The sequence below is a fragment of the Ascaphus truei genome, chromosome 20 (genome assembly GCF_040206685.1).
Source record: "Ascaphus truei isolate aAscTru1 chromosome 20, aAscTru1.hap1, whole genome shotgun sequence".
NCBI classification, from domain to species: domain Eukaryota; kingdom Metazoa; phylum Chordata; class Amphibia; order Anura; family Ascaphidae; genus Ascaphus; species Ascaphus truei.
The window spans coordinates 21801915-21822369 of record NC_134502.1 but is presented as its reverse complement, the minus strand read 5'-3'; the positions used below and the strand labels follow the sequence as shown (position 1 = coordinate 21822369).

The window sequence follows — 20455 nt, the reverse complement described above, 5'->3', positions numbered from 1 at the left end:
TGTGGAGCTTTCAGACAAACTTCTCCTTGAACTGTATAAGTTCACCTACTGTAATCAGTATCACCTGCACTTGCAATCACTGCATTCTGCCTGCCTCCTGTGCAGCCCTGTCCTTATTCGCTAGCTATACTATTTAGAGTCAACCCTTCCCCCCAGGAAGTTGCTGAGCATAAACCAAGTTCTTCTTGGATGTAGCTGTGTTTGATACAAGCACCCTTGCCTTAGCCATTCCTGTTTCCCGTGCTGAAGCGCTGGAGATCCCAGCACTTGCTTCTTAGTTCCTGTGGCCCGTTTGCATATTCTCCTTGCAGAGGCCTGCTTTATTATAACTGTTGCCTGTCTCCATATTCCTTGTGCAGAGGCCTGCTTCATTATACCTGAGGCCTGTCTGCATTTCCTTGTGTAGAGGCCTGCATCGTTGTTCCTGAGGCCTGTCTGCATATCCCCCTTGCAGAGGTCTTCATCATGGCCTACTCCCGTTCTTCTCGCAGAGGCCATTCCTACGCTGCAGCTTCTACGCTGAAGCGCGACGCGCCTGCCTTCCTGTTGCCGAGCCCTGCCTGTATCCATGACCATCGCTCTCGTGCCGTCTGCCTTGACCCCAGCCTGGATAACGTTAACCCTGCCCTTCTCCAACCCTGACCCCCGGCTTGTCTACGGATTACCCTGCCTTCTCCCATCCTGACCCGGCTACGTTTGACCACGGAATACGCACTCTGGACCTGACTCCGTGGTTTAAGGTCAGTGTATGTACATCCCCACCTCAGCCCCGCTGTCCGGTCCCGGTTTGTGACGAGCACGACCGTTACAGTCACCTACAAACACCAATGAATATGTCTCTCCTTGTTTCAGACTGAGACACTTGCTGAATACATTCTCAAATGATTGCGGAGTGTTGCTTTTGACTGACGTAGACCGATCTCGATGTCGGTACTCCTCCACTTTACCCGATCCCCGCTAAGTATTGGCTTTAACCTGACTTTTACCTGAATCTTGAGTATATGACCTGGTAGATGTTACCTCTCTGTGCTTTGTGCCCTTGTGGCATAATCCATTTTTCTCTGCATGTGTACGATGGGATTAAGGGCTCATATGCAGATACAATATGCTACAAGGGCTTTCTCTGCTTTAATTCCTAGGGAATAGGTCAGGGAGATTTAAAGGGAGCGCACGTTCCCTTTTCCTGGTTTGCAAACCATTAGATTATTATATATGTGGATTTTCTCTGTACTGGCACTTTATACTGGGATATTACCCCAAAAGTATAGGATGTATAGTTTGTAAACCTTAGTCAGGTTTACTTACATTTATTTAGCCAAAACTATGGGTTTTTATAATAATGTTGTGATCTTGTATTGATAACTTTGCCATATGTGGGTATTTTTAAAATATGATTGTTTAATGTTAATAAATGGTATATCAATGAGTGACCTGCCAGGAATATCTTTTCTATATTGTTTTTTTTCTAAATAAATAGAAGATACAGCTCAACCCCCTTATAATGCTGTGCTTGGGGTCCAAAGAATCACATTGCGTTATAAGCAGATCGCGTTAGAAATAATATACAATTGTATGCATTGTACAATATAGTATTTAAGACACCAATAATCGTGTTATAAAGTATTCATAAATACGAAAAATGGGAGCCACGCTTGCATCGCGTTATAAGCGGATCCGCGTTGTAACAGATCGCGTTATAACGGGGTTGAGCTGTACTTTGGACTTCCAATGGGGCAAAGTTCCTTATGTCTTTAACCCCGGATGGGCACATGAGCAAGCAATGGAATAGTTTGGTAGCTACCATGGCTACTGAACTGTTAAAAACAGATCCACCATACAGAGGAGATTTTTTTTAGGCTGGCTGCCATATGGGATCGTTGCCAGGATTTGGTTTTCACTGAGCGGACGCAGATCAGGCAGTGTCAGTGTACTTTGTAAACCAGTCACGGAATGGAATGCTCATGAGCCAAAGACTTGTATGCACAAAGCAGGTATAGTGTGGGCAGTGGCATTAACAGTATCCTAACCTCATATGACCACACTGTCCTGCCATGGCCATTTTCTGTATACACTGCTGTCAGTTCCAGAGGGGGAAGGAGAGAGAGAGAGAGAGAGAGAGAGAGAGAGAGAGAGAGAGAGAGAGAGAGAGAGAGAGAGAGAGAGAGAGAGAGAGAGAGAGAGAGAGAGAGAGAGAGAGAGAGAGAGAGAATACAGTATAAATAGATGTACACACACATATGTGTACATAAATATATGAATGTATTATTATTATTATTATTATGTATGTTATTTATATACAGACAGTCAGACAGACAGACAGACAGACAGACAGACAGACAGACAGACAGACAGACAGACATAGAGATAGATAGATAGATAGATAGATAGATAGACAGACAGACAGACAGACAGACAGACAGACAGACAGACAGACAGACAGACAGACAGACAGACAGACAGACAGACAGACAGACAGACAGACAGACAGACAGATAGATAGATAGATAGATAGATAGATAGATAGATAGATAGATAGATAAGGATTGCTAGATAAACTAGGATAGAGATATTATGCATATCCAGTATCTATTGAGCTCTTGGCAATACTCTATTTAATACTCTATTTAATTCTGTACGTTAAGTTTATTTTCAAGGGCTTTAGGATTTCCCATCCCCCCGTCCTGCTGGCTGCTTAACATGTAGATTTTTTTTCTCTCTCATCATAACCCTGGATCACTGGTGTTAACAGCAATTGACAGCTGGCTGATCCTTCCCTTATTTGCATTGTAAATAACATCGGAGGAACGCTGAGAATATCAGATCAGAATCAAAGTTATTTTTTTTTTTTTAGATGGAATAAGGAAGCTTGTGCCCTTGAAATTCAAACGATAGGATTAATTTTTTTTCCCCCTGAGCGCTGAATAATTAAAAAAAAAGTTATTCAAACTTCTACATTTTTATGGTCACCATTAAAGTCTGATGCAGACGTATTGAAACCAGGCGATTACAACAGTATTTATGCACCCACATATGGAGTATCTGTAACGATAACCTATCATTGTATTGTTAAGCATAACCGTAATCTAACTATATTATAAAAAGGTTCTGTCCACCCCTCCATGATATGAGCTCAGTGACGTGATTCTTTGCTCCACCTTTGGAGTTTTTCAAAAAACGCAAAAGAGCAGGGTTGGTTCTGTATCTGTGCTATACAAGACATTGAGTTAGAGATAGATACACTATAATGCACATAGCCTGGTGGCAGATAAGGACAGTCAGATAGCTATAATGTTTAGACCAGTGGTTCCCAACCTTGGTTTGGTTTAAGAACCTCATGTGAAATTCTGAGGAGCCCCAACCCTGTTACAGCGAGTCTGAGATCAGATGCATTGTAAATTCTTCTGTATTTGGTACAATTTTTAAATTACCTGAAAATTGCATGGAACCCTTTAGGGATGCCCGAGGGAACCCAAAGGTTCATAGAAAACCCTGGTTGAAAAACACTGGTTTAGACAGAAAGCAGACGAAGAAAGAAAGAGAGGCAGTCAGTTGACACGTGAGGAGAAAGCAGAAATGTTGGAGAAGGAGAGAGAGGCGGAAAACATTTATGACATCATTAAGGTTATTACATGAAAGATGCTGCGAAGAGAGAGAGAGAGAGAGAGAGAGAGAGAGAGAAGAGAGAGAGGAGTGGGGGAAGAAAGAGAAGTGGGAAGAGATTTATTTATTTATTTTATTTATAAAATGTTTTACCAGGAAGTAATACATTGAGAGTTGCCTCTCGTTTTCAAGTATGTCCTGGGCACAGAGTTAAGACAAATAATACATGGTTACAATACATAGTTAGATTAAGTGAACAGGGGTATACATTATATACAAGAGATAGCATGCACAGTTACAGATAATATATATTATAGGCGTATGTAACAGTTACAAACCAGATGAAAATGTGAGACAGCTTTAGTTTTGAAAGAACTTAGACTGGTGGCGGCTGTGAGAGTCTCCTGTAGACTGTTCCAGTTTTGGGGTGCACGGTAAGAGAATGAGGAGGGGCCGGACACTTTGCGGAACCTTGGGACCGTGAACAGTCTTTCGGAGTCAGACCTCAGATGATAAGAGGGATAGAAGGAGGGAGGAGAGGGAGAGAATGTGGAGAAAGAAAAAACACAGAATTGACATAGGAAGCACGCATGGGCTGAGCCCTAGCGTAAAGAAAAACAAAATCTGTCATTTGCTTGGATAAGCTAAAAATTGACAAAATTATTGGAAACTGAAAGAGTGTGATGGGCACAGAGTGAGGGGCGCTACAGAGGGAGAGTAGGGGGACTGAGAGGACACGCAATCGTCAGGGACATTTCATCCTCTGAATATAGAAACCCCATTCAGACAAGAGGGACTTAAGAGGTTAACTGAGACCCACATATGACAGTGGTTCTTCTCTGTCACTGTTCCCTCTGCTCTTTCTCACTGTGACGGTATAGAGTGAGTGAGGATGGGTGGCCTTCATGTCTGGGAGATGTTGATTCGAAGAGTGGAGCCTTTTTCTGCCTCAGATACTGAGGTGCCTATCTCTGCGGGAGATATCTGGCCAGCCAGGAGAACAATTGCTGGGGATGCGCCCTGTTGGCACTGTTCCGATTGGCTGGTTTGAGGGTGGGGTGAGGTGAGGTGAACCGCAGCCAAGTATGGAGTACCTGCAGCCCCTTGTTCTGCAGTCCCAAAATCAAGCCCGACTCAGAGCTGAAATCCCTGCATGAATTTCAGCACTGAGTCTAGCAATCCCACTTCTGCCACCAAAACAGTGCCTGTTTTGGAAGACCAGGAAGATTTACACCAGGATCACATACATTAAACAGAACGAAGAAGTTAAATAAAGCATTTTATTTTGACCCGAGTCCACAGGTACAATAAAATACACAGCTACTTCACAACTCATCCTAAACAGGTGTTACAGGGGGAATCCTAGCTAGCTAAGTTCTGGGCGTCTCTAGAATAGGCTTACTCAGGCCAGGTTCCACTCTTTACAGGGTCCTGTTACCTGGATACCATTAGGGATGCTATCCGCAAGATAGAACTTGGAATGTCCGGCTCATCTATCGGACCGAGCCTCATTTTCTCTATCTCTGGCACAAACCTCTGAGATGCACCTGCTACGTAAGGACCAGAATAGGCAGTTATTTACATAGTTTCAGCATCTCCATAGAAAAGCATGGAAGAAGAGATACTGACCAACCACAGCGCTGATACTACACGCCAACCAATCACTGAGTGAGGGCTTGCCTGTGATGGATCAAATCAGTGCCGTGGGCGGAGACTGTTGTTTCTTAGACAACCTATCGGGTGGGCTTAAGAGGAGTGGAAAATTCGAACTGGCCAATGGGAATCATGCCAAAGAGGTTTATACCCAGCAATAGTTCCCAGAGCCAGCCCAGATATCTCTGGCAGAGATAGGCGCCTCAGAGTCTGTGCTGACTAAAGGCTCTGCTCTTAGAGGCATTGTCCTCAGACCTGAGTCAGCACCCCTCCCCACTCCTAACAATGTCTGAAGCACTTCACCTCCCATATTTGAAGAGCAGACCCAGATTTCTTTGGGTGCAGGCCGGCTGAGTGAATTGCCAGCCTCAAAGAGAAAGGAGACAGAGAAATACTGCATCACATTTCAGCTACTGAATAAACGTTTCAACATACCATTAACCATAGTAATAAGATGGATACCAACATTAACCCCTGAGTATCCATCTGGACTGGTAGGGGCACAGGCAGGGCTAAACCTGTAATATGATAGCCACACTGCCCTACCATCACAACCAGCTCACCACACAATGGAGCCTTGGAAATTACTGCGCATGAAATGACATCAGCGTTTGGGTTAAATTGCTACTAAAAAGTCAGCTGCAGAATATACACATTTTCTAAAAAACATGTGGTTTTTTTTGATAACCGTCCTAATGAGAAATAAGCAGAGAGCCAGGCAAAGGAAGTAAAAACGTGTGTAGATGCATGTAACCGACAAACACCTGCTATTCACAAAAAGGCCACATGATGGTACTGTTTGTTTATTAAACTCACAGAAATTGATTTTAAAATAATACTAAAAATAGATTAAATTCTGAACAAGGAATTAAATAGTCGATCTTTTTAATGCAGTAAAATTCACAAATGCTGCAGTCCCATTAACAGTGCTAAAACTATGGATAACATAGTGGGAAAACCGAGAAAAGTTGCCTTGTAGTTTATTCTTTGGGTAATACGAAGTATTGGGTTTATTGCAGTGATATTCATGTCAATTGTAGAAGTCATACATTTAGACTTAAAAATTAAATCCTGTAGAGATCAAATTAACATCGTCAGTAGCTCAGGGATATGGCATATACTTGCTTTATATATGTCAATCTTCAGGACCGGGTGGGTAACCCCCTCTAAACACAAACGAGATCATATGAGATATACACACTCGTCATGCCGATAGTAGGGACTCATTCATTGTAGGTTTGGTAGGGAAATATATCATCAACATGGTTAGTGAATGTTAGTGAATGTTAGTGAATTGGGAACATTATTATCACCACTTTCAACAAAATGCCCAAGGTCTCTGTGGCGCAATTGGTTAGCACGTTTGGGTGTGCGCAGATGGGCCAGTGGCAAGGAGGTGGGGCAGACGGGCGGGTGCCAAGGTGTTACTTTGCATTTTAGGGGGTAGGTTATCAGCTTACTTGGTTCCAGCTTGACATCATTTCCTAAACAATGGCATAATCTATATTTAGACTCAAAGATCAGTCTCTCGTGAGACTGTCAAAAATTGCTAATGCTGACTATATTGCAAGTCATCACAGCAGGGTATTGGGAAAAGTTTTCAACTAGCAATAATCACGCCTCGGATAAACCTCATTGGCTATGATACTGCCACTGCGCAAAGTTAACTTTCTACTGGTTTAGGAACCACCAGCTCACATGAAGCCCTCATTACACTGGTGGCTAGCCATAATGCAGAAATGAGTTCAGTGCTATGGATTGTGGGAGTTAATATGCTAATTCAACTGTCAACTAGAAAGACTCTCTTGCAGTTCCACAAACAACCACTGCAGTGTATCTGCATGCAAACGCTTCAGCCAGAGGTGTATTTGGGACCAAATAAATGATATCTCCTCTCTCACCAGTGACCTGACTGTGAAATAACCATTTTTGTTGAATATTGCTATTTCAAACATAGTGGAAGTTACTCAAAAAGATGATTTCATATGAAAAAGAAATGTTTTCTCGCAGCGATATTCATGTCAAATGTGAAAGTCATACATTTAGACTTCAAAAATAAAATCCGTATACATAAAATGACCAACTTCAGTGGCTCAGGGATATGGCATGTACTTGCTTTTATATATGTCAATCTTCAGGACCGGGTGGGTAACCACCTCTAAACACAAACGAGATCATATGAGATATACACACTCTTCATACCGATAGTAGGGACTCATTCATTGTAGGTTTGGTAGGGAAATATATCATCAACATGGTTAGTGAATGTTAGTGAATGTTAGTGAATGTTAGTGAATGTTAGTGAATGTTAGTGAATTGGGAACATTATTATCACCACTTTCAACAAAATGCCTAAGGTCTCTGTGGCGCAATTGGTTAGCGCGTTCGGCTGTTAACCGAAAGGTTGGTGGTTCCACCTGACATCTCTTTTCTTCACTTGTTCTGCCCATGGAATCAAGTAGCCTGGAAAATCCCGAAAACATTCACATCCCTGATTATATTGTACCCACTTATCTCCTTCAAGACATTTATTAAGATATTTTAAAATAGAATGTCTGCTGACTAATTGTCGTATCATTCACGCAACCAAAGACTTCTTTTTCTATTCATCAATGTTGCTATCTATTAAGTGAAGTTGCTTGAGAAACGTCATGTCAGATCAAGAACTATATGAATACTGCTTCTGTTGTGGTGGAAAGACAAATATTTGGTGATAGATGAAGATGATCAAGAGCACAGGATAATCTGCAAACCAAGATGTGATTGCTAACATCTTGGGACAATAGGTCGAGTGTGGTCATTGAGAGCGTCCAATTATTTCAAACCTAAGATTGCCTCACATGTGCTAGATATGTCAAATTAAAGATAGAAAGATGCGTTAACAGTTAATACCTGCAATCATGTGATAACACTCAGTACTCTAACATATCCTTATATATGACACTAGTTTCATAATTAGGCATGTGTTTCATTGGTTTGACCTGAAAGCCTGACTGTGCCATAACAATTATTCTTGAATTATTTGACAATGCATACTTATTCCAGGGGCTCCGCCTATATTTTTCATTTTTATGCCAGGGCATTTTCACATATCTCACATAGTTTAGTCCACAGGACATTAAGAAATGACATATATTCCGCTTTAGGTTCTTGCTCAAGACCTTGATGAGGTGGGCAGGCTTGAATCATGTTTTGATCAAAAGATGCAACCAAATGTCTCCTTTGTCACACAGACTTGGCTTGTAAATAAATGTAAACATGACACGAGTATATTTGAGGCCCAATTGGTAGGAGAGCAGGATTTGTTTTCTTGTTTTCCATATATATATAAACAAACATTAGGTCAATGGTTTTACCAGCAGCAGCAGTCCACTTGTAAAGGGAGGAGGAACGCGGTCATCCATCCAGTCTCCCACAAATGTTAGGCCAATTGCTTTCCTTGCTGCATACTCCATAAGTGCATTTAATGATGTTGTTAGTGTTACTCTGCATTTTAGGGGATAGGTTACCAGCTTGACATCATTTCCTAAACAATAGCATAATCTATATTTAGACTCAAAGATCAGTCTCTCGTGAGACTGTCAAAAATTGCTAATGCTGACTATATTGCAAGTCATCACAGCGGGGTATTGGGAAAAGTTTTCAACTAGCAATAATCACACCTCGGATAAACCTCATTGGCTAAGATACTGCCACTGCGCAAAGTTAACTTTCTACTGGTTTAGGAACCACCAGCTCACATGAAGCCCTCATTACACTGGTGGCTAGCCATAATGCAGAAATGAGTTCAGTGCTATGGATTGTGGGAGTTAATATGCTAATTCAACTGTCAACTAGAAAGACTCTCTTGCAGTTCCACAAACAACCACTGCAGTGTATCTGCATGCAAACGCTTCAGCCAGAGGTGTATTTGGGACCAAATAAATGATATCTCCTCTCTCACCAGTGACCTGACTGTGAAATAACCATTTTTGTTGAATATTGCTATTTCAAACATAGTGGAAGTTACTCAAAAAGATGATTTCATATGAAAAAGAAATGTTTTCTCGCAGCGATATTCATGTCAAATGTGAAAGTCATACATTTAGACTTCAAAAATAAAATCCGTACAGATTAAATGACCAACTTCAGTGGCTCAGGGATATGGCATGTACTTGCTTTTATATATGTCAATCTTCAGGACCGGGTGGGTAACCCCCTCTAAACACAAACGAGATCATATGAGATATACACACTCTTCATGCCGATAGTAGGGACTCATTCATTGTAGGTTTGGTAGGGAAATATATCATCAACATGGTTAGTGAATGTTAGTGAATGTTAGTGAATGTTAGTGAATGTTAGTGAATGTTAGTGAATTTGGAACATTATTATCAACATTTTCAACAAAATGCCCAAGGTCTCTGTGGCGCAATTGGTTAGCGCGTTCGGCTGTTAACCGAAAGGTTGGTGGTTCAAGCCCACCCAGGGACGTCTGTTTTCCACCTCACATCTCTTTTCTTCACTTGTTCTGCCCATGGGATCAAGTAGCATGGAAAAAGCTGAAAACATTCACATCTCTGATTATATTATACCCACTTATCTCCTTCAAGACATTTATTAAGATATTTTAAAATAGAATGTCTGCTGACTAATTGTCGTATCATTCACGCAACCAAAGACTTCTTTTTCTATTCATCAATGTTGCTATCTATTAAGTGAAGTTGCTTGAGAAACGTCATGTCAGATCAAGAACTATATGAATACTGCTTCTGTTGTGGTGGAAAGACAAATATTTGGTGATAGATGAAGATGATCAAGAGCACAGGATGATCTGCAAACCAAGATGTGATTGGTAACATCTTGGGACAATAGGTCGAGTGTGGTCATTGAGAGCGTCCAATTATTTCAAACCTAAGATTGCCTCACATGTGCTAGATATGTCAAATTAAAGATAGAAAGATGCGTTAACAGTTAATACCTGCAATCATGTGATAACACTCAGTACTCTAACATATCCTTATATATGACACTAGTTTCATAATTAGGCATGTGTTTCATTGGTTTGACCTGAAAGCCTGACTGTGCCATAACAATTATTCTTGAATTATTTGACAATGCATACTTATTCCAGGGGCTCCGCCTATATTTTTCATTTTTATGCCAGGGCATTTTCACATATCTCACAGAGTTTAGTCCACAGGACATTAAGAAATGACATATATTCCGCTTTAGGTTCTTGCTCAAGACCTTGATGAGGTGGGCAGGCTTGAATCATGTTTTGATCAAAAGATGCAACCAAATGTCTCCTTTGTCACACAGACTTGGCTTGTAAATAAATGTAAACATGACACGAGTATATTTGAGGCCCAATTGGTAGGAGAGCAGGATTTGTTTTCTTGTTTTCCATATATATATATATATATGTAACCCATGTCTCCAGCAGCTCCTAGAGAACCCCCTCCCTTGGAGCAGCGTGGTCGCGGGTGCCGCCGGAGCCAGCGACGGACCCGACGGCTGCTTCCAAAGGTGGGGGCCGAAGCAGGGAGTAGCGTGCTATCTCCGCGAGCAGGCTGGTTGCCGGGGACGCGATCGGGCCGTTGCTAAGGCCGTGATCGCGTTGCTGCGGTCCCGGCAGCTAGCGAGGAGGGCGCCGCCATTGCGGAGAGACTCGCGCATGCGCAGTGATCGCGCAGGCGCAGGTAAGGCCCCAGAGCTAGGGAGAAGTCGCGCGAGTGTAGGGAAAGTGCAGGAAGGGTTGAGGTGGCCTCCAAAGACTCGCGCATGCGCAGGGCAAGTGCGCACGCGGCCCCAATGTATTTGCAGCCTCCACGGGACTACAACTCCCATGAGGCTTAGGGGCAAGCACATCAGGTGCCTCCGTGTGGCCAATAAGGGCCAAGGATCTCCAGAGGGAGCAATAAGATACATTTCGCGCGCTGAGAACGGCAGTTGGAGCTGGGGAGCTGTGAGGGAAGGAAGGGTGCAGAGAGCATGTGCAGCTCCTGCATCGAGTAAGGTCCCCACATCCCAAGTAAGGCCCCAACTCCCCACCAGGTTAGTGGGTAAGTGTTGAGGGACGGCCCAGATAGGGACGCTGCCCTTAGTGCGTGTCTGTGTGCTGTCTTGTCAGGATCACGGCTGGCAGTGCTGTGAGGCCTGACAAGAAGGCATAGTGATAGTGTGCAGCAAGTGGCTGTACGCGTTATGAAGTTTGCAGTGCGTAGTGTTAGTGTTAGTGTTAGGGTTCAGTGAGTGTCAGGACTGGGATGAGTTAGGGGAGTGGGGCAGGTTATTACTCCGCAGGCCCTAGGAGATTTCCCCAAGCCACCCCAGGTTGCGGTTCATCAGGGACAGGCCCTAGGTTAGGGTTCCTGTCACGTTAGGGTTAGTGAGAAAGAGATAGGGATATAGCGGCGGTTGCTGTTCCCGTGATGCGGTTGGTGTTCCCGTGATTCGGTTGTGTTCCCGTGAAGCGGTGGGACCCTCGTTGGGGTTCCTGGAGAATTACCTGGATAGGATCAGACGGATGCATCGCACGTCTGACCCTTTTAGAAGATTGTTGCGGACCCGAGCATCGGAGTGCTCGGAAGGTATTCACTATATATATGTGCACCAACAGGCCTAACACATTAATTAGTGACTGCGCAGTCACCCACGTTCTCTACTAGAGTGCGGGACATTGGGTGGGGATTCTCGGGACACTGGGTGGGATCACCTAGTGTTGGGAAGCGTCCTGCGCGACGCAGTAAGTGTCTCCTCTAGAGAGGGACACAGGTTATGATGTTGATATTGCTGTGATCTGTTTCTTGCATGTTGAGTAAAGTCCTTAGTTAATATATATATCTGTGTGAGTATCGATTATTGTGATTGTCCTGCGAGGAACCACTCCCCCTATGGTCGGAGCCATCGCAGGTGGAGGCGCTGCATCGTAGGAAGTAAGTACCCCTAGTATAATGGCCCCAGGTTCCCCATGGCGGACGCTCAGCCCTCCTGTGAGCCAACAGGTATAGCACCACACTAGAAGTAGTCAGATACACCTACACACCCCAATCTCACTTAGGGTGGGGGTAAGAGGGCTACATATATATAAACAAACATTAGGTCAATGGTTTTACCAGCAGCAGCAGTCCACTTGTAAAAGGAGGAGGAACGCGGTCATCCATCCAGTCTCCCACAAATGTTAGGCCAATTGCTTTCCTTGCTGCATACTCCATAAGTGCATTTAATGATGTTGTTAGTGTTACTCTGCATTTTAGGGGATAGGTTACCAGCTTGACATCATTTCCTAAACAATAGCATAATCTATATTTAGACTCAAAGATCAGTCTCTCGTGAGACTGTCAAAAATTGCTAATGCTGACTATATTGCAAGTCATCACAGCGGGGTATTGGGAAAAGTTTTCAACTAGCAATAATCACGCCTCGGATAAACCTCATTGGCTATGATACTGCCACTGCGCAAAGTTAACTTTCTACTGGTTTAGTAACCACCAGCTCACATGAAGCCCTCATTACACTGGTGGCTAGCCATAATGCAGAAATGAGTTCAGTGCTATGGATTGTGGGAGTTAATATGCTAATTCAACTGTCAACTAGAAAGACTCTCTTGCAGTTCCACAAACAACCACTGCAGTGTATCTGCATGCAAACGCTTCAGCCAGAGGTGTATTTGGGACCAAATACATGATATCTCCTCTCTCACCAGTGACCTGACTGTGAAATAACCATTTTTGTTGAATATTGCTATTTCAAACATAGTGGAAGTTACTCGAAAAGATGATTTCATATGAAAAAGAAAAGTTTGATTGCAGTGATATTCATGTCAAAAGTGAAAGTCATACATTTAGACTTCAAAAATAAAATCCGTACAGATCAAATGACCAACTTCAGTAGCTCAGGGATATGGCATGTACTTGCTTTTATATATGTCAATCTTCAGGACCGGGTGGGTAACCCCCTCTAAACACAAACGAGATCATATGAGATATACACACTCTTCATGCCGATAGTAGGGACTCATTCATTGTAGGTTTGGTAGGGAAATATATCATCAACATGGTTAGTGAATGTTAGTGAATGTTAGTGAATGTTAGTGAATGTTAGTGAATGTTAGTGAATTTGGAACATTATTATCAACATTTTCAACAAAATGCCCAAGGTCTCTGTGGCGCAATTGGTTAGCGCGTTCGGCTGTTAACCGAAAGGTTGGTGGTTCAAGCCCACCCAGGGACGTCTGTTTTCCACCTCACATCTCTTTTCTTCACTTGTTCTGCCCATGGGATCAAGTAGCATGGAAAAAGCTGAAAACATTCACATCTCTGATTATATTATACCCACTTATCTCCTTCAAGACATTTAATAAGATATTTGAAAATAGAATGTCTGATGACTAATTGTCGTTTCATGCCCGCAACCAAAGACTTCTTTTTCTATTCATCAATGTTGCTATCTATTAAGTGAAGTTGCTTGAGAAACGTCATGTCAGATCAAGAACTATATGAATACTGCTTCTGTTGTGGTGGAAAGACAAATATTTGGTGATAGATGAAGATGATCAAGAGCACAGGATGATCTGCAAACCAAGATGTGATTGCTAACATCTTGGGACAATAGGTCGAGTGTGGTCATTGAGAGCGTCCAATTATTTCAAACCTAAGATTGCCTCACATGTGCTAGATATGTCAAATTAAAGATAGAAAGATGCGTTAACAGTTAATACCTGCAATCATGTGATAACACTCAGTACTCTAACATATCCTTATATATGACACTAGTTTCATAATTAGGCATGTGTTTCATTGGTTTGACCTGAAAGCCTGACTGTGCCATAACAATTATTCTTGAATTATTTGACAATGCATACTTATTCCAGGGGCTCCGCCTATATTTTTCATTTTTATGCCAGGGCATTTTCACATATCTCACAGAGTTTAGTCCACAGGACATTAAGAAATGACATATATTCCGCTTTAGGTTCTTGCTCAAGACCTTGATGAGGTGGGCAGGCTTGAATCATGTTTTGATCAAAAGATGCAACCAAATGTCTCCTTTGTCACACAGACTTGGCTTGTAAACAAATGTAAACATGACACGAGTATATTTGAGGCCCAATTGGTAGGAGAGCAGGATTTGTTCTCTTGTTTTCCATATATATATATATATATATAAACAAACATTAGGTCAATGGTTTTACCAGCAGCAGCAGTCCACTTGTAAAGGGAGGAGGAACGCGGTCATCCATCCAGTCTCCCACAAATGTTAGGCCAATTGCTTTCCTTGCTGCATACTCCATAAGTGCATTTAATGATGTTGTTAGTGTTACTCTGCATTTTAGGGGATAGGTTACCAGCTTGACATCATTTCCTAAACAATAGCATAATCTATATTTAGACTCAAAGATCAGTCTCTCGTGAGACTGTCAAAAATTGCTAATGCTGACTATATTGCAAGTCATCACAGTGGGGTATTGGGAAAAGTTTTCAACTAGCAATAATCACGCCTCGGATAAACCTCATTGGCTATGATACCACCACTGCGCAAAGTTAACTTTCTACTGGTTTAGTAACCACCAGCTCACATGAAGCCCTCATTACACTGGTGGCTAGCCATAATGCAGAAATGAGTTCAGTGCTATGGATTGTGGGAGTTAATATGCTAATTCAACTGTCAACTAGAAAGACTCTCTTGCAGTTCCACAAACAACCACTGCAGTGTATCTGCATGCAAACGCTTCAGCCAGAGGTGTATTTGGGACCAAATACATGATATCTCCTCTCTCACCAGTGACCTGACTGTGAAATAACCATTTTTGTTGAATATTGCTATTTCAAACATAGTGGAAGTTACTCGAAAAGATGATTTCATATGAAAAAGAAAAGTTTGATTGCAGTGATATTCATGTCAAAAGTGAAAGTCATACATTTAGACTTCAAAAATAAAATCCGTACAGATCAAATGACCAACTTCAGTAGCTCAGGGATATGGCATGTACTTGCTTTTATATATGTCAATCTTCAGGACCGGGTGGGTAACCCCCTCTAAACACAAACGAGATCATATGAGATATACACACTCTTCATGCCGATAGTAGGGACTCATTCATTGTAGGTTTGGTAGGGAAATATATCATCAACATGGTTAGTGAATGTTAGTGAATGTTAGTGAATGTTAGTGAATGTTAGTGAATGTTAGTGAATTTGGAACATTATTATCAACATTTTCAACAAAATGCCCAAGGTCTCTGTGGCGCAATTGGTTAGCGCGTTCGGCTGTTAACCGAAAGGTTGGTGGTTCAAGCCCACCCAGGGACGTCTGTTTTCCACCTCACATCTCTTTTCTTCACTTGTTCTGCCCATGGGATCAAGTAGCATGGAAAAAGCTGAAAACATTCACATCTCTGATTATATTATACCCACTTATCTCCTTCAAGACATTTAATAAGATATTTGAAAATAGAATGTCTGATGACTAATTGTCGTTTCATGCACGCAACCAAAGACTTCTTTTTCTATTCATCAATGTTGCTATCTATTAAGTGAAGTTGCTTGAGAAACGTCATGTCAGATCAAGAACTATATGAATACTGCTTCTGTTGTGGTGGAAAGACAAATATTTGGTGATAGATGAAGATGATCAAGAGCACAGGATGATCTGCAAACCAAGATGTGATTGCTAACATCTTGGGACAATAGGTCGAGTGTGGTCATTGAGAGCGTCCAATTATTTCAAACCTAAGATTGCCTCACATGTGCTAGATATGTCAAATTAAAGATAGAAAGATGCGTTAACAGTTAATACCTGCAATCATGTGATAACACTCAGTACTCTAACATATCCTTATATATGACACTAGTTTCATAATTAGGCATGTGTTTCATTGGTTTGACCTGAAAGCCTGACTGTGCCATAACAATTATTCTTGAATTATTTGACAATGCATACTTATTCCAGGGGCTCCGCCTACATTTTTCATTTTTATGCCAGGGCATTTTCACATATCTCACAGAGTTTAGTCCACAGGACATTAAGAAATGACATATATTCCGCTTTAGGTTCTTGCTCAAGACCTTGATGAGGTGGGCAGGCTTGAATCATGTTTTGATCAAAAGATGCAACCAAATGTCTCCTTTGTCACACAGACTTGGCTTGTAAATAAATGTAAACATGACACGAGTATATTTGAGGCCCAATTGGTAGGAGAGCAGGATTTGTTTTCTTGTTTTCCATATATATATATATATATATATATATATATAAAAACAAACATTAGGTCAATGGTTTTACCAGCAGCAGCAGTCCACTTGTAAAGGGAGGAGGAACGCGGTCATCCATCCAGTCTCCCACAAATGTTAGGCCAATTGCTTTCCTTGCTGCATACTCCATAAGTGCATTTAATGATGTTGTTAGTGTTACTCTGCATTTTAGGGGATAGGTTACCAGCTTGACATAATTTCCTAAACAATAGCATAATCTATATTTAGACTCAAAGATCAGTCTCTCGTGAGACTGTCAAAAATTGCTAATGCTGACTATATTGCAAGTCATCACAGCGGGGTATTGGGAAAAGTTTTCAACTAGCAATAATCACGCCTCGGATAAACCTCATTGGCTATGATACTGCCACTGCGCAAAGTTAACTTTCTACTGGTTTAGTAACCACCAGCTCACATGAAGCCCTCATTACACTGGTGGCTAGCCATAATGCAGAAATGAGTTCAGTGCTATGGATTGTGGGAGTTAATATGCTAATTCAACTGTCAACTAGAAAGACTCTCTTGCAGTTCCACAAACAACCACTGCAGTGTATCTGCATGCAAACGCTTCAGCCAGAGGTGTATTTGGGACCAAATACATGATATCTCCTCTCTCACCAGTGACCTGACTGTGAAATAACCATTTTTGTTGAATATTGCTATTTCAAACATAGTGGAAGTTACTCGAAAAGATGATTTCATATGAAAAAGAAAAGTTTGATTGCAGTGATATTCATGTCAAAAGTGAAAGTCATACATTTAGACTTCAAAAATAAAATCCGTACAGATCAAATGACCAACTTCAGTAGCTCAGGGATATGGCATGTACTTGGTTTTATATATGTCAATCTTCAGGACCGGGTGGGTAACCCCCTCTAAACACAAACGAGATCATATGAGATATACACACTCTTCATGCCGATAGTAGGGACTCATTCATTGTAGGTTTGGTAGGGAAATATATCATCAACATGGTTAGTGAATGTTAGTGAATGTTAGTGAATGTTAGTGAATGTTAGTGAATGTTAGTGAATGTTAGTGAATTTGGAACATTATTATCAACATTTTCAACAAAATGCCCAAGGTCTCTGTGGCGCAATTGGTTAGCGCGTTCGGCTGTTAACCGAAAGGTTGGTGGTTCAAGCCCACCCAGGGACGTCTGTTTTCCACCTCACATCTCTTTTCTTCACTTGTTCTGCCCATGGGATCAAGTAGCATGGAAAAAGCTGAAAACATTCACATCTCTGATTATATTATACCCACTTATCTCCTTCAAGACATTTAATAAGATATTTGAAAATAGAATGTCTGATGACTAATTGTCGTTTCATGCCCGCAACCAAAGACTTCTTTTTCTATTCATCAATGTTGCTATCTATTAAGTGAAGTTGCTTGAGAAACGTCATGTCAGATCAAGAACTATATGAATACTGCTTCTGTTGTGGTGGAAAGACAAATATTTGGTGATAGATGAAGATGATCAAGAGCACAGGATGATCTGCAAACCAAGATGTGATTGCTAACATCTTGGGACAATAGGTCGAGTGTGGTCATTGAGAGCGTCCAATTATTTCAAACCTAAGATTGCCTCACATGTGCTAGATATGTCAAATTAAAGATAGAAAGATGCGTTAACAGTTAATACCTGCAATCATGTGATAACACTCAGTACTCTAACATATCCTTATATATGACACTAGTTTCATAATTAGGCATGTGTTTCATTGGTTTGACCTGAAAGCCTGACTGTGCCATAACAATTATTCTTGAATTATTTGACAATGCATACTTATTCCAGGGGCTCCGCCTATATTTTTCATTTTTATGCCAGGGCATTTTCACATATCTCACAGAGTTTAGTCCACAGGACATTAAGAAATGACATATATTCCGCTTTAGGTTCTTGCTCAAGACCTTGATGAGGTGGGCAGGCTTGAATCATGTTTTGATCAAAAGATGCAACCAAATGTCTCCTTTGTCACACAGACTTGGCTTGTAAATAAATGTAAACATGACACGAGTATATTTGAGGCCCAATTGGTAGGAGAGCAGGATTTGTTTTCTTGTTTTCCATATATATATATATATATATATATATATATATATATATAAAAACAAACATTAGGTCAATGGTTTTACCAGCAGCAGCAGTCCACTTGTAAAGGGAGGAGGAACGCGGTCATCCATCCAGTCTCCCACAAATGTTAGGCCAATTGCTTTCCTTGCTGCATACTCCATAAGTGCATTTAATGATGTTGTTAGTGTTACTCTGCATTTTAGGGGATAGGTTACCAGCTTGACATCATTTCCTAAACAATAGCATAATCTATATTTAGACTCAAAGATCAGTCTCTCGTGAGACTGTCAAAAATTGCTAATGCTGACTATATTGCAAGTCATCACAGCGGGGTATTGGGAAAAGTTTTCAACTAGCAATAATCACGCCTCGGATAAACCTCATTGGCTATGATACTGCCACTGCGCAAAGTTAACTTTCTACTGGTTTAGTAACCACCAGCTCACATGAAGCCCTCATTACACTGGTGGCTAGCCATAATGCAGAAATGAGTTCAGTGCTATGGATTGTGGGAGTTAATATGCTAATTCAACTGTCAACTAGAAAGACTCTCTTGCAGTTCCACAAACAACCACTGCAGTGTATCTGCATGCAAACGCTTCAGCCAGAGGTGTATTTGGGACCAAATACATGATATCTCCTCTCTCACCAGTGACCTGACTGTGAAATAACCATTTTTGTTGAATATTGCTATTTCAAACATAGTGGAAGTTACTCGAAAAGATGATTTCATATGAAAAAGAAAAGTTTGATTGCAGTGATATTCATGTCAAAAGTGAAAGTCATACATTTAGACTTCAAAAATAAAATCCGTACAGATCAAATGACCAACTTCAGTAGCTCAGGGATATGGCATGTACTTGGTTTTATATATGTCAATCTTCAGGACCGGGTGGGTAACCCCCTCTAAACACAAACGAGATCATATGAGATATACACACTCTTCATGCCGATAGTAGGGACTCATTCATTGTAGGTTTGGTAGGGAAATATATCATCAACATGGTTAGTGAATGTTAGTGAATGTTAGTGAATGTTAGTGAATGTTAGTGAATGTTAGTGAATTTGGAACATTATTATCAACATTTTCAACAAAATGCCCAAGGTCTCTGTGGCGCAATTGGTTAGCGCGTTCGGCTGTTAACCGAAAGGTTGGTGGTTCAAGCCCACCCAGGGACGTCTGTTTTCCACCTCACATCTCTTTTCTTCACTTGTTCTGCCCATGGGATCAAGTAGCATGGAAAAAGCTGAAAACATTCACATCTCTGATTATATTATACCCACTTACCTCCTTCAAGACATTTAATAAGATATTTGAAAATAGAATGTCTGATGACTAATTGTCGTTTCATGCACGCAACCAAAGACTTCTTTTTCTATTCATCAATGTTGCTATCTATTAAGTGAAGTTGCTTGAGAAACGTCATGTCAGATCAAGAACTATATGAATACTGCTTCTGTTGTGGTGGAAAGACAAATATTTGGTGATAGATGAAGATGATCAAGAGCACAGGATGATCTGCAAACCAAGATGTGATTGCTAACATCTTGGGACAATAGGTCGAGTGTGGTCATTGAGAGCGTCCAATTATTTCAAACCTAAGATTGCCTCACATGTGCTAGATATGTCAAATTAAAGATAGAAAGATGCGTTAACAGTTAATACCTGCAATCATGTGATAACACTCAGTACTCTAACATATCCTTATATATGACACTAGTTTCATAATTAGGCATGTGTTTCATTGGTTTGACCTGAAAGCCTGACTGTGCCATAACAATTATTCTTGAATTATTTGACAATGCATACTTATTCCAGGGGCTCCGCCTATATTTTTCATTTTTATGCCAGGGCATTTTCACATATCTCACAGAGTTTAGTCCACAGGAC

At 41.3% G+C, this 20455-nt stretch overlaps 11 non-coding genes across 11 annotated transcripts; 5 read left to right on the top strand and 6 right to left on the bottom strand.

Annotated features, from left to right (window-relative positions):
* Nucleotides 1–6777: 6777 nt before the first annotated feature.
* Nucleotides 6778–6918, bottom strand: LOC142471487 (U4 spliceosomal RNA). Its single transcript, XR_012789447.1, has one exon. It is a non-coding gene; the product is annotated as a U4 spliceosomal RNA (small nuclear RNA).
* Nucleotides 6919–8819: 1901 nt separating this feature from the next.
* Nucleotides 8820–8960, bottom strand: LOC142471506 (U4 spliceosomal RNA). Its single transcript, XR_012789466.1, has one exon. It is a non-coding gene; the product is annotated as a U4 spliceosomal RNA (small nuclear RNA).
* Nucleotides 8961–9652: 692 nt separating this feature from the next.
* TRNAN-GUU (transfer RNA asparagine (anticodon GUU)) lies at nucleotides 9653–9726 on the top strand. Its single transcript has one exon. It is a non-coding gene; the product is annotated as a tRNA-Asn (tRNA).
* Nucleotides 9727–12560: 2834 nt separating this feature from the next.
* LOC142471568 (U4 spliceosomal RNA) lies at nucleotides 12561–12701 on the bottom strand. Its single transcript, XR_012789527.1, has one exon. It is a non-coding gene; the product is annotated as a U4 spliceosomal RNA (small nuclear RNA).
* A 692-nt stretch (nucleotides 12702–13393) lies between these two features.
* TRNAN-GUU (transfer RNA asparagine (anticodon GUU)) lies at nucleotides 13394–13467 on the top strand. Its single transcript has one exon. It is a non-coding gene; the product is annotated as a tRNA-Asn (tRNA).
* Nucleotides 13468–14638: 1171 nt separating this feature from the next.
* LOC142471507 (U4 spliceosomal RNA) lies at nucleotides 14639–14779 on the bottom strand. The gene has a single exon (XR_012789467.1). It is a non-coding gene; the product is annotated as a U4 spliceosomal RNA (small nuclear RNA).
* Nucleotides 14780–15471: 692 nt separating this feature from the next.
* Nucleotides 15472–15545, top strand: TRNAN-GUU (transfer RNA asparagine (anticodon GUU)). Its single transcript has one exon. It is a non-coding gene; the product is annotated as a tRNA-Asn (tRNA).
* Nucleotides 15546–16728: 1183 nt separating this feature from the next.
* LOC142471567 (U4 spliceosomal RNA) lies at nucleotides 16729–16869 on the bottom strand. The gene has a single exon (XR_012789526.1). It is a non-coding gene; the product is annotated as a U4 spliceosomal RNA (small nuclear RNA).
* A 702-nt stretch (nucleotides 16870–17571) lies between these two features.
* Nucleotides 17572–17645, top strand: TRNAN-GUU (transfer RNA asparagine (anticodon GUU)). Its single transcript has one exon. It is a non-coding gene; the product is annotated as a tRNA-Asn (tRNA).
* A 1191-nt stretch (nucleotides 17646–18836) lies between these two features.
* LOC142471564 (U4 spliceosomal RNA) lies at nucleotides 18837–18977 on the bottom strand. The gene has a single exon (XR_012789524.1). It is a non-coding gene; the product is annotated as a U4 spliceosomal RNA (small nuclear RNA).
* A 692-nt stretch (nucleotides 18978–19669) lies between these two features.
* On the top strand, nucleotides 19670–19743 carry TRNAN-GUU (transfer RNA asparagine (anticodon GUU)). Its single transcript has one exon. It is a non-coding gene; the product is annotated as a tRNA-Asn (tRNA).
* The last annotated feature ends 712 nt before the right edge of the window (nucleotides 19744–20455 follow it).